Here is a 13,477-nt window from a genome sequence, read left to right as displayed (position 1 = left end):
TAGTGTGGGGCGTGTACTAAACCCCCTGAGCCATAATTGGTCACAGGCATCATGCCTGTGGCCAATTATGGCTCTCTTCGCTGACAGTGCTGTGATTGGCCAAGCATGCGGGTCATAGTGCATGCTTGGCCAATCATCAGCCAGCAATGCACTGCAATGCCGCAGTGAATTATGGGCCGTGAGCGCCACTCGAATTTGGCGCGAACTGCCCATAATGTTCGGATTTCACCAAACGGGTGAACAGCCAGTGTTCGAGTCGAACATGGGTTGGACTCGAACATTCAGCTCATCCCTACTCTCTAGGTAGATACATCTTGCACTGCTTAGCCCCCAGGAACCTAAGAAAATGCATGAAAATGCACTTTACTTTCCTGGATCAAGCAAGTTGGACTTTATATTGCAATTGGCCAAGTTCAAAGCTAATTCTTACTACTGACAATTTTCAAACCTTGTATACTATGGAACCTGAATTTAACAAAAGATGAGCTATCCCTGCTGTGGATCCAGCCAATCTTGCACTGAATAATCAGTTTACCATTTCTATTGAACACACCCCCTCCTTTAACCCTCTTACTGCCTCTGATGTATATGCTCCTTCTCCATGCTTCCTGGGCTCCACTGCCCCATCTCTGGGCCCATGACCCCAAGAGAGCTTCTGCCTTATGAGAATGAGTTTCCCCCAGCGGCGGATCCAGGGGGGGGGGGGCAACGGGGCAATTGCCCCCTCTGAGAATATGCCCAGCGGGTGCCAGCGCGGCTGGTTCCGCGGGTACCAGCGCGGCCGGTTCCGCGGGTACCAGCGCGTCCGGTTCCGTGGGTGCCAGCGCGCCCGGTTCTGCGGGTGACTGTGCAGAGTGGACGGGTGAGGGGGGGGGGAGCTGGGCGGCTTAGGAGGGCTGCTGGCCAATCAGGAAGTCAGCGAGCAGGGGAGCAGAGAGATGACATCATCTATCACTGCCCTGCATCCCTCCAGTTCCGCCCTCACTGTGCAGGAAGCTGTGTGCAGCAGAGAGATTACATCATCTCTCTGCTGCCTATCTTCACTCTAAACTCAACAAAAGAACACCTTAGCAGAAAAGTGACACAGTAGGTGACAATCCGCAATGTGTGGCAGGCTACGTGGCAAGTGGCAATCCGCAATGTGTGGCAGGTGACGTGGCAAGTGACAATCCGCAATGTGTGGTAGGTGACGTGGCAAGTGGCAATCCGCAATGTGTGGCAGGCGACGTGGCAAGTGGCAATCAGCAATGTGTGGCAGGTGACGTGGCAAGTGACAATCCGCAATGTGTGGCAGACTACGTGGCAAGTGGCAATCCGCAATGTGTGGCAGGCTATGTGGCAAGTGGCAATCCGCAATGTGTGGCAGGCTATGTGGCAAGTGACAATCCGCAATGTGTGGCAGGCTATGTGGCAAGTTACAATCCGCAATGTGTGGCAGATGACGTGGCAGATGACGTGGCGAATGACAATCCGCAATGTGTGGTAGGTGACGTGGCAAGTGGCAATCCGCAACGTGTGGCAGGCGACATGGCAAGTGACAATCAGCAATGTGTGGCAGGTGACGTGGCAAGTGACAATCCGCAATGTGTGGCAGACTACGTGGCAAGTGGCAATCCGCAATGTGTGGCAGGCTATGTGGCAAGTGACAATCCGCAATGTGTGGCAGGCTATGTGGCAAGTGACAATCCGCAATGTGTGGCAGGCTATGTGGCAAGTGGCAATCCGCAATGTGTGGCAGATGACGTGGCAAGTGACAATCAGCAATGTGTGGCAGGTGACGTGGCAAGTGACAATCCGCAATGTGTGGCAGACTACGTGGCAAGTGGCAATCCGCAATGTGTGGCAGGCGATGTGGCAAGTGACAATCCGCAATGTGGGGCAGGCTATGTGGCAAGTGGCAATCCGCAATGTGTGGCAGGCTATGTGGCAAGTGGCAATCCGCAATGTGTGGCAGGCTACGTGTCAATCCGCAATGTGTGGCAGGTGACGTGGCAAGTGACAATCCGCAATGTGTGGTAGGTGACGTGGCAATCCGCAATGTGTGGCAGGCGACGTGGCAAGTGACAATCCGCAATGTGTGGCAGGCTATGTGGCAAGTGACAATCCGCAATGTGTGGGAGGTGACGTGGCAAGTGACAATCCGCAATGCGTGGCAGGCTACGTGGCAAGTAGCAATCCGTATTTGGTGACAAGTGACATGGCAAGTGACAATCCGCATTTGGTGGCAGGCGACATGGCGAAAGACACCCTCAGGGCTCCCATTGATTCTGCATTATGGTGAGTTGAACCATTTAATTTTATATTACAATGTATTAATAGAAATAATGTGCTTCAATCATCCTGACACCATAACAACCATGGTGCCGTAATGATTGAAGTGCCAATACCAGCCATTTCCCATATAAATTGCCCCCAAAAAAACATATTTTATAGAAGTGCCCCTCCCGAGACTAGACTCTGGATCCGCCCCTGGTTTCCCCATACCTGCACCCAATTCTACTGTAGAGGCGGGTTTTGGTTTATGCTACTTTACACTGTACCTACTGGATGGCTGTTGAACCTCTGCTGTGGCTTTTTTCAGCATTGAGGTATTTCCACTGTTGACAATGTATTTGGGTCGTCTACTTTCCCTGCTTTTCTTCCTGTGGGCCTGTTGCTACTGTTTAGCTGTTTTGTTGTCTGCCCCTTGATTACTGCTTAGGGACATTCCATGGTCTATCAATACATTTTTGTGTCCTGTACTGTACTAAGTTATGGAATTTACAAGTACATCAAAATTCCTATTTTCTTGGTAGAATCCAATAAGAATGCTGTCTCTAATAAGATGCAGACTCCAGTAACTGACAAAAGGATGCCTTTATAGACCCTGGTCACCATAAAGCATTTGTCTTGTTTACATTCTACCTACAATTGCAAGATAAAGAAAAGATAAATGAAGGCATGAGTTCTATCATGACGTCTCAATTATGGAAAAAAAATGCTTGACTTAAAGCAGTTTTATTTATATGAATGTAATATAGTGCAGCTTACCAAGTCTTCAATGTGAAAGCTGTGACAAGTTTTATTTTTAAATGCTTTCTTTCCCTTATTTTTAGCAGGTGATCGGGCCAGTAAGCCTTTTGTTTTTCAACAGAATAAGCTTTCTTGCACATGTAGCAGTTGGAGGGAGGAGTACACTCTAGTACAGGAAGTGAGTTACTGGACAGATAACCAGGTGAAAACAGAGGTAAGAAAGCCTTAAAATAGAAAACGAATGCAATAACCGTTCTAGTAATAAAACCTAGTGCTACTGTAGTAGATTTTTAAATGATTTCTGGAAGTTTAGTCTAGAACAAATGAATACTGCAGAGGTATATTTAAAATGGAAAAACAGTATCATTACCAAGTAATGATTGAGCAGTTAAGTCTCCTTTCAAATTTATAGAATAGGAAAGAGATTGTAATACATGTTATGCAATTCAATTATGGATTTGAGACAATGATTGCTCAAATGCATAGCGCAAATCACTTGTGCAGCAGTGCTCTTTAAAATAATGTAATGCAAAGTCTTCAATGGCACAAGATTTGACTGACTTGTTTAAACAAATGCATATGCATCTCCTCGCTCACTGATTTCAACATGACAATTTTCGTCTGGTGTCAAAGTTTAGAGATTGGTAAAATCACCCATTCTATTATGACAATACTCTGACCTAGCAATTGTCCCAGTACAGCATCATAAGTGATCACATATCCCCCATACCAAGGGAGCATGAGGAAGCATTGGAGAGGTGAGTAGAAAGTGGTTGGGGGTAGGCTTTACACTGAATCTGTCACTATGTCCTGAATGGCCAAGGTGACGGGTCTCTTTAAGCTGTAGATTTTGTGTAGATTATTTTTGTATAGAGCAGTTCATTAGCATTTATGTTAGGCTCATTCACTTTACTATTGTAGGGACGTAGCGATTTCCTAAATTCTTTTTGCTGTGTATTGTAATCTGTTAGTGTAGTGTTAGTCAGCTTAGCTGTGTGCTGGCTGCGCACTCTAAGTGATTATTCTCAGTCACATGCTGTGTGAGTGTTCTCCAGTGTTAGAGATTAGGCATGAGCCCGATGTTCGAGTCAAACATAAGTTTGACTCGAACATCGGGTGTTCGCCAAACAGCCAACATTATATGGTGTTCGTGGCAAATTCAAAAGCCGTGGAACACTGTTAAAGTCTATGGGACATTAGCATGAAAAAACAAAAGTGCTCATTCTAAAGGCTTATATGCAAGTGATTTTCATAAAAAGTGTCTGGGGACCCGGGTCCTGCCCCAGGGGACATGTATCAATGCAAAAAAAAGTTTTAAAAACAGACTTTTTTTTCGGGAACAGCGATTTTAATAATGCTTAACCACTTAAGCCCGGACCAATTTGCAGCCAAAGGATCAGGCCCCTTTATGCGATTCGGCACTGTGTCGCTTTAACTGACAATTACGTGGTCGTGCGATGTGGCTCCCAAACAAAATTGGTGTTCTTTTTTTCCCCACAAATAGAGCTTTCTTTTGGTGGTATTTGATCACCTCTGCGGTTTTTATTTTTTGCGCTATAAACAAAAATAGAGCGACAATTTTTTTTTTGCTATAATAAATATCCCCCAAAAATATATAAAAAAAAAATTTTTTTCCTTAGTTTAGGCCGATACGTATTCTTCTACATATTTTTGGTAAAAAAAAAATCACAATTAGCGATTATTGGTTTGCGCAAAAGTTTTAGCGTTTACAAAATAGGGGAGAGTTTTATAGCATTTTTATAAAAAATTTTTACTAGTAATGGCGGCGATCAGCGTTTTTTATTGTGACTGCGACATTACGGCAGACACATCGGACAAGTACAAATACCCCTCAAATGACCCCTTTTTAGTAAATAAACATTCCAAGGTATTAAGTAGCATGGTGAGTTTTTTTAAGTTGTATTTTTTTTTAGAATTTTTTTTTTTTTTTTTTACAAAATTGTCCTTATTATCAGGTTATTTCTCACACACAGCATATGCATACAACAAATTACACCCCAAAATACATTCTGCTACTCTTCCCGAGCATGGCGATACCACGTGTGAGACTTTTACACAGCTTGGCCACATACAAAGGACCAACATTGAAGAAGCACCTTCAGGCGTTCTAGGAGCATAAATGACATATCTCATTTCTCAACCACCTATTACATTTTGAAGGCCCTGGAGCACCTGCCTACAAAATGACCCCATTTTGGGAAGCAAACACCCCAACGTATAATTTATGAGGCATAATGAGTCTTTTGAACGGTTCATTTTTTTCCAGAAGTTTTTGGAATATGTGGGGAAAAAATTAAAGCGCATTTTTTTTTTTTTTTACACAAAGTTGTCCATTTATAAGATATTTCTAACACAGCAAAAATTACACCCCAAAATACATTCTACTACTCTTCCCGAGTATGGCGATACCACATGTGTGAGGCTTTTACACAGCCTGGCCACATACAGAGGACCAACATTGAATTAGTACCTTCAGGCGTTCTAAGAGCATAAATTGTGGACTCGGTACTCTGATGGGCTGGTGACAGGTACTCGGGTACTCAGATGGCCTGGTAACAGGTACTCTGGTACTCCGATGGCCTGGTGACTGGTATTCGGGTACTCTGAAGGGCGGTGACAGGTACTCATATGGACTGTGACAGGTACTCGGGTGCTCAGATGAACTGTGACAGGTATTTAGGTACTTATATGGACTGTGACAGGTACTCAGATAATCAAATGGGCTGACAGGTACTCGGATGAACTGTGACAGGTACTCAGATGGCCTATGACAAGTACTCATATGGACTGTGACAGGTACTCGGGTGGACTGTGACAGATACTCTGGTACTCAGATGGACTGTGACAGGTACTCGGATGGACTGTGACAGGTACTCGGGTACTCGGATGGACTGTGACAGGTACTCGGGTACTCGGATGGACTGTGACAAGTACTATGATGGGTGATGACAGGTTCTCTTTATTGGGGAGGAATCAGTGTGATTGGTGTACACTGTAAGCGGTAACGAGATGTTACCACAATCTCCTCTGACTTCATCACGGCCAATCACGTGGTAAACAGCCATGCCCAATGGCTGTTCACCCCCCTCAGTGGTGAGCGGTGTCTCCGTGACATGTCGCCACTGAAGGAACATGGATGCATGCGCACGATCGCGTGCATTCCCTATTTAAATGGGAGGACATCATATGACGCACTACCGCAACGAGAGCCGCGCCGCCTGGCCATCACAGCCAGCAAGCAGTTAACTATCGTGCCTGGGGGGTTTCTATTGTATGCCTTTTTTATTTTTAGTTTTATTTTTTTGGCTTGTCGGGCATTGTGAGATGGATTTACATCATGGGACATTTCTATTTTTTTATTTTTTAATAAAGGACTTGTAACAGAGTGTCTCCTATCTGTTTTACTATTTTTGTGAAATGGTGGGGGTACAATGTACCTGTTACCAATTCACATCGGGGAGGCCGGGATCTGGGGGTCCCCTTGTTAAAGGAGGCTTACAGATTACAATAAGCCCCCCGCCCACAGACCCCCACAACCACCAGGCAAGGGTTGTGGGGATGAGGCCCTTGTCCCCATCAACATGGCGACAAGGTGCTTTGGGGGCTACTCCAAAGCACCCTCCCCATGTTGAGGGCATGTGGCCTGGTAAGGTTCAGTAGGGGTGGCGTTCTCTCATCCCCCCTTTTCCTGCGGCCTGCCAGGTTGCGTGCTCGGATAAGGGTCTGGTATGGATTTTGGAGGGGGACCTCTACGCCATTGTTTTTTTTTTTATTTGACACGGGGTTAGCCTTCATATTCATACCAGACCTAAAGAGCCTGGTGTGAATTTTGGAGGGGGCCCCGCGCAATTATTTATTTTACATTTTTGGTTCGGGGTTCCCATTAATATTCATACCAGGGCCTGGTAATGGATTGGGGGGGGGCAATGCTGTTATCTATATTTCGGAGACCCGACAATTTATTACAGCTTTTTCCTTTTGCTGTGGTACTGTTCTAAACACGGGAAAACTGCTGCACTTCACAGGCATACTATAGACACCCGCCCAGGCACGATATTTAAAGGAATAACTTTTTTTTCCCCTGGGGCAGGACCCAGGTCCCCAAACACTTTTTATGACAATGACTTGCATATAAGCCTTTAAAATGAGCACTTTTGATTTTTCACGTTCGTGTCCCATAGATTTTAACAGTGTTTGTCCAAATTTTTTTCGGTTCGCATGTTCTGGTGCGAACTAAACTGGGGGTGTTCGGCTCATCCTTACTAGAGATATTACTGCACATTATAGATATTTAATACCTGGCCAATCAGCAGGCCTTAGGAGTTTGCTGTGCATGCTGAGAGAGCTATTAAGTATCTGAGTCACTTCTTGCTCTTGCTCTTTCCCTCCAGGGACTTTCCCTTAGAGGATGTCTGTGTGATGCACCTATCTAGGCCTCAGGGCCTAGAGAGGTATGGAGTGTTGCGGGATCTCCTGTCATGGGAAGTGTCCCTAAGCTGCTGGCTGAGATGAAGTGCTACTGGCCTTTGGGTAAGCAAAGCTGCGGTTGGTGAGGGATGGTGAGTGACCGACTGAGCTGGGCACCACCACATGAACCTTCCCCACTGCTGTCCTGCCTTGTATCCTAAGACTGAGAATAGACCGGAAACCTCAGTTGCCAAGGAGCCAAATTTATGCGATGTATTCCACCCAGCAGAGTTCTGTGACAGAAGGATTGATATTACTGGCAAGACCATGTATGGGACCAGAGACTGTGTATTGTTAATGTACCCTCAGGTATCCTGTGTTTCCTCGACCCTTCTTCCCTCTCTTCATGCACGTGCATAATTAAAACATTTAAAATGTATTCAAAGTGACTGGCGCCCTTAATTAATCTACCACCACCCAGGAATAAGGACTTTCACCCTGAGAAGGAATGTTTGAAAATTTATGCCTCAATTAGGATATTTTTAGATAGGGATGGGTACCATCATCGATATTATATAGAAAAAAAAGAGCTTGGGGTCCCCTCAGTTGTGCCCCTGGCAAAGGAGAGTAGATTTGGACTATCTCTGTACCTCAAGGATTCATACAAGGTATATTTTTTAAATGAAAATTTAAGAATAAAAACAATATGGTAGAAAGCATATATACAAAAAATATTGGTACAATTTTTACAACCGTATACAATTCTTGAATATTTGTAGAGAAAATGGTAGTTGATCCCCACTGTTGATGTGGGGTATCGAGTATTGTGTGTCTTGGCAGTTTTCCTCTACTAGTTTCGCAACAGAAGCTGCTTCTTTAGGAAGAGCCAATCATAAGCATCTTTTAAGGTAAGTCATAGCAAGTGTAGGCGCACAATTCCAAATCAGCACTGTAGATATCTCCCAATGTATTAACGTGTAAAATTAGATATAAATATAAGTCTCTAGTGATAAAAGTCCTAATTCTAATAATATATGATTTAGTCCAATTGGAACTAAATCCAAAGGTATGCAGAAAGGGCAGCCGTCAGGAGTAAAACCGTGTTCCAGAGAGACTGTAAAATTAAACAAGTAGAGAGGCGCCTCTGGGTGCAGTAGTTAAACTAACAAATTTAATAGGCAACAAAATGTGCACTCACATTTAAAAGAAGATAAGCAGGCATTGTATAAAAGTTTCCATAGACGTTTTCCCCGAAATTAAATATTGCCATCTGATCAAGCTGTTCGTTGGTTGGTGAGCTTCCGTGCGTTGGAAATGCCGGCTTGCGGAAGACGGCCTCAGAACGAGGCTTGGGACACAGCGTTCAGTCGTCTGAGTACCAGACTTCAGCGTTCATACAACCCCCGCAATCGTATTATATACAGGAAAGGGGAGGGGACACGAACGGAATGGGAACACATTATGTAAAAACTGATGAATTAATCCAGACTCAAAATGGCTTTTATGAAAAGACTGGCATATATAAGGATCTAAGGGGATATGTATAGAAAACAAGAGAACACCAATATTAAAATAAAAATAAAAATAATTGGAAAATAATAATAATGGAAAAAATATATATGGAAATATTGAAAATAATAAAAAAAAAGAAAAAAAAAAGAAGGGGGAAACGGATTATTAACAAAAAAAGAAAGAAAAATTAAATTGAAAAATATATATATATCGAATATATATGAAATCAAAAATATAAGATATAAATAAATTATAAAATATAAGATGTAAAATATAAAATATAATTATATAAGAAATAATGAAAAAATAATAAATAAATGATCGTGAAAAATGGAGAAATAATAATAATAATGATAAAAATAATAACTGGTGGAGTGAAAATGAAAAATTATTATGTGTAATGGGAAAAATTATAAAGTTTTTTTTAAATATATAAAAAGGATTTTTTTATATACGTGTATTATGGGTGTTTTCATTGCTAGAGTAAACTTGTTCTTATAGGCAATATTCAAACTGTAGTACTTGGGCCATGAGGTGTGTTCTATTTGCTCATCAAAAAGTAATAAGCAACAAAATATATATATTTTTCTAGCATAAAAAATATATATAAAAAATATATATTGAAGAAAAGTAAAATCCATTATTACACAAAAAAACCCTCAATTCATACTCTAAAAAATAAATAAATAAGGGAAATGAAGGAAGAATTTTGCCATAACCCTAAGCCCCTGTACACACGGGTGGAGATTTCCACAACCAAATCCGTCGGATTTTGCCCGTCGGATCTTGTCCGAAACTGTTGCACACACACGGTCGGACAAAGTTGGGAGAAAAATCCGATCTTTCAGAACGTGATGACGTAATTTCGTTACGATGGGACTACATTCAGGCTAGTAGCCAATAGCTTTGATGTAGGAATTTGATCTGAGCATGCGTGGCACTTGGTCCGATCAAAATTCTCTACACATGATCGGAGTATGTCCAATCGGCCCAGTTGGTCGGGAAATATTTCCAACATGTTGGAAAATTGGGTCCGATGGATATTCCGACGGAATCAGTCCGATGCATACCACACACAGTCGGATTATCCGACGACGACAGTCCGATAGGACACATTCCGGCGGATTCTCCGACCGTGTGTACAAGGGCTAACAATATTAATGCAAGGAAGGAAAAATCCTGAAAAACTTGCTTTCGCGGTGCAATTTTTAGAGATTGCACCAGAATTGGTAAAGAATATATGTAAAATAATATTAATAAGATAATAATAAGGAACCTGTGATAAAAGATCAAACCCAAACAATATGATATCATAATTCAAAGGATGGTTGAGACTTCTAGTCCTTGATTCATACCTCCAGGCGCTAGAACATCTAAGGTGTAAATCCAGAATGTTTCTCTGGAGCAGAGCTTTTTAAAACGTTCTGCAGCCGGGAGTGACTTAGAAATTTGTTCAATGACCCAAACTTCTAATTTTTCAGTGGACTGCTGGTGGGCTTCCAGAAAATTCCTTGGTACACTATGTCTGGGCCCACTAGGTGGATCCTTAGAACTTTCGATGGATCTCCTATGCTCACCGAACCTAGCTCGGAGTGTCCTAATGGTGTGTCCCACGTAAATCAAGCCACAAGGGCATGTCAGCCCACAAATAACAATCTGAAGAGCAACCCTTTTTTTAAAAGGGAAACCTGAAAAAAATTTCAACAAACAGCCCATCAAATACGATTTACTTTTCACCACAACTTTCAATACGGAGTTTAAGAAAATGGAAAAAATCCTCAATCACTGGGGCATTCTACTATAGGATCCCCTTCTAAAACCCCTGATCTCACAACGCCCAGAGTCCCATACCGTAAAGCACCCAACCTGAACTCAAAAATTGCGCCAAACAAAATTAGATCTAGTTGTACCACCCCCAAAAAACCTATACTGATACAATTAGTAGGGATGTTTCGGTGTCACAAATTACAGTGTAAAACTTGTAAATATGTGGAACATGGAAAAAAGTATTTTTCAACAAAGGGAACTACTTATACCCTGAGAGACTTTTGCAACTGCTCTTCAGATTACGTTATTTATGGGCTAACATGCCCTTGCGGCCATTTACCACGTGATCATTCCATCAAATGATGGAGCGATCACTTGTAAACAAACTCCCTTCCCTCTCTGTACCGATCGGTACAGTGGAGGGGAGAGATTGGATGGCAGCAGCACTGTGGGCTGGATCTGTAGTGCCCACAGCGCTGCTCTGTGACAATTGCAGTCACATCCAGCCATCCATCCATGCTCAGCCATCCCTCCATAACCTGCCAATACTCTGCAATACCCAGCCACACTCTGCAATACTCAGTGATACCCAGCCATACTCTGCAATACCCAGCCGTACCCGGCCATTCTCAGCGATACCAAGCTATGCTCGGCTGTACTCGGCCTCTGTATGTGGCCAGGCTGTGGAAGTCTCACACATGTGGTATCGCTGTACTCAGGAGGAGTATGAAAATCTATTTTGGGATGTCATTTTTGGTATGTACATGCTATGTGTTAGAAATATTGTATAAATGGACAAATTTGTGTTAAAAAAAATAATTATTTTAACCACTTTCATATGACGTCCTTGAATTTGTGCAGGGATATCTGAAAGATGCCTGCAGCTACAGGCATCATTCAGATATCAGCTTTTTCACCCAGCGATTCCCTACACCATAAGAATGATCATAGCGGCTGTTCCACTGTTTGATCGTTCTTACGGGAGGCGAGATGGGACGTCCCACCGCCCTCCGGAGCTTCTACCGATTTGCCAATACGATCGAAGCCAAGATCTTATATATTTATTTTTTATTTCAGGCTTCCCAACCTAGAGGTGAGATGTGGGGTCTTATTGACCCTATATCTCACTGTAAAGAGGACCCGCCATGCCATATTCCTATTACAAGAAATGTCTACATTCCTTGTATTAGGAATAAAAGTGATAAAAAAAAAAAAAATTTGGGGGAAAAAAGTGTCAAAATAAAATAAAGTAAAATGAACAATAAAAAAATTTAATTTTTTTAAATTGCCCCTGTCCCTGTGTGCTCGCATGCAGAAGCGAACGCATACGCAAGTCTGGCCCACATATGAAAACAGTGTTCAAACCACATGTGAGGTATCGCTGCGAACGTTAGAGTGAGAGCAATAATTTTGGCCCTAGACCTCCTCTGTAACTCAAAACATGTAACCAGTAAAAAATGTTAAAGCATCACCTATGGGTATTTTTAAGTAGCGAAGTTTGGCGCCATTCCACGAGTGTTTGCAATTTTGAAGGGGGACATGTTAGGCATCTATTTACTCGGCACAACTTTATCTTTCACATTATGCAAAAACATTGGGATAACTTTACTATTTCGTATTTTTTAAAGCACAAAACTTTTTCCCAAAAAAATGTTAAAAAAATTGCTGCGCAAATACGTGCAAGATAAAAAAATGTTGCAACGACGCCATTGTATTATCTAGGGTCTTTGCTAAAAAAAACATATATAATGTTTTGGGGTTCTATGTAATTTTCTAGAAACTAAATGATGATTTTTACATGTAGGAGAGAAATGTCAGAATTGTCCTGGGTGCTCCCTGCATGTTGGCCATGCTGTGTAAAAGTCTCACACATGTGGTATCTCCATACTGGGGAGTAATAGCAGAATGTGTTTTGGGGTGTAATTTGTGGTATGCTTATGCTGTGTGTAAGAAATAACCTGCTAATATGACAATTTTGTGAAAAAAAGAAAAGGAAAAAAAATCTTGATTTTGCAAAGAATTGTGGGAAAAAATGACAGCTTCAAAAACCTCACCATGCATCTTTCTAAATACCTTGGAGTGTCTTTCCAAAAAGGGGTCATTTATTTATGAAGAAAAATTACTAATTTGTTAAATTTTATGACAAACTAAGAAAAATTATTTTTTTTTTACAGAATTTTCGGTCTTTTTTCTTTTATAGCCCAAAAAATAAAAAACCCAGCGGTGATTTAATACCACCATAAAAAGCTCTATTTGTGTGAAAAAAAAAAACATTTTCATATAGGTACAGTGTTGCATGAATGAGTGTCATTCAAAATGTGAGAGCACCGAAAGCTGAAAATTGGTCTGGTTAGGAAGGGGGATTAAGTGCCCAGTGGTCAAGTGGTTAATAGGATTTTTTGTACTCACCGTAAAATCCTTTTCTCTGTAATTCACTGACCGACGCAGCTCCTCTCTTAGCCATTGGGTCGTTATGCCCACCACTATGAGAATACTAGGCATGACTTGTTATGTAACACACAGAACTTTCCAGTTCTGCCCAGGGGAACCCTCCAGCCTGCCATGCTGTCATCAGTACGTCAACAAGCAGTATAACGTAAAGAGAAAAAGGAGGGGCGGATGATGTGTCGGTCTGTGAATTACAGAGAAAAGGATTTTACGGTGAGTAAAAAAAATCCTATTTTCTCTTATATTCACTGACCGACACTGCTCCTCTCTTAGCCATTGGGAACATCCCCAAGCAGTGCCAAACGAGGGG

This window comes from Lithobates pipiens, unplaced genomic scaffold (assembly GCF_037356315.1).
Source record: "Lithobates pipiens isolate NorthernLeopardFrog02 unplaced genomic scaffold, aLitPip1_a1.2 Scaffold_25, whole genome shotgun sequence".
NCBI classification, from domain to species: domain Eukaryota; kingdom Metazoa; phylum Chordata; class Amphibia; order Anura; family Ranidae; genus Lithobates; species Lithobates pipiens.
The sequence above is the reverse complement of the archived record's forward strand: the minus strand, read 5'-3'. Positions refer to the sequence as shown.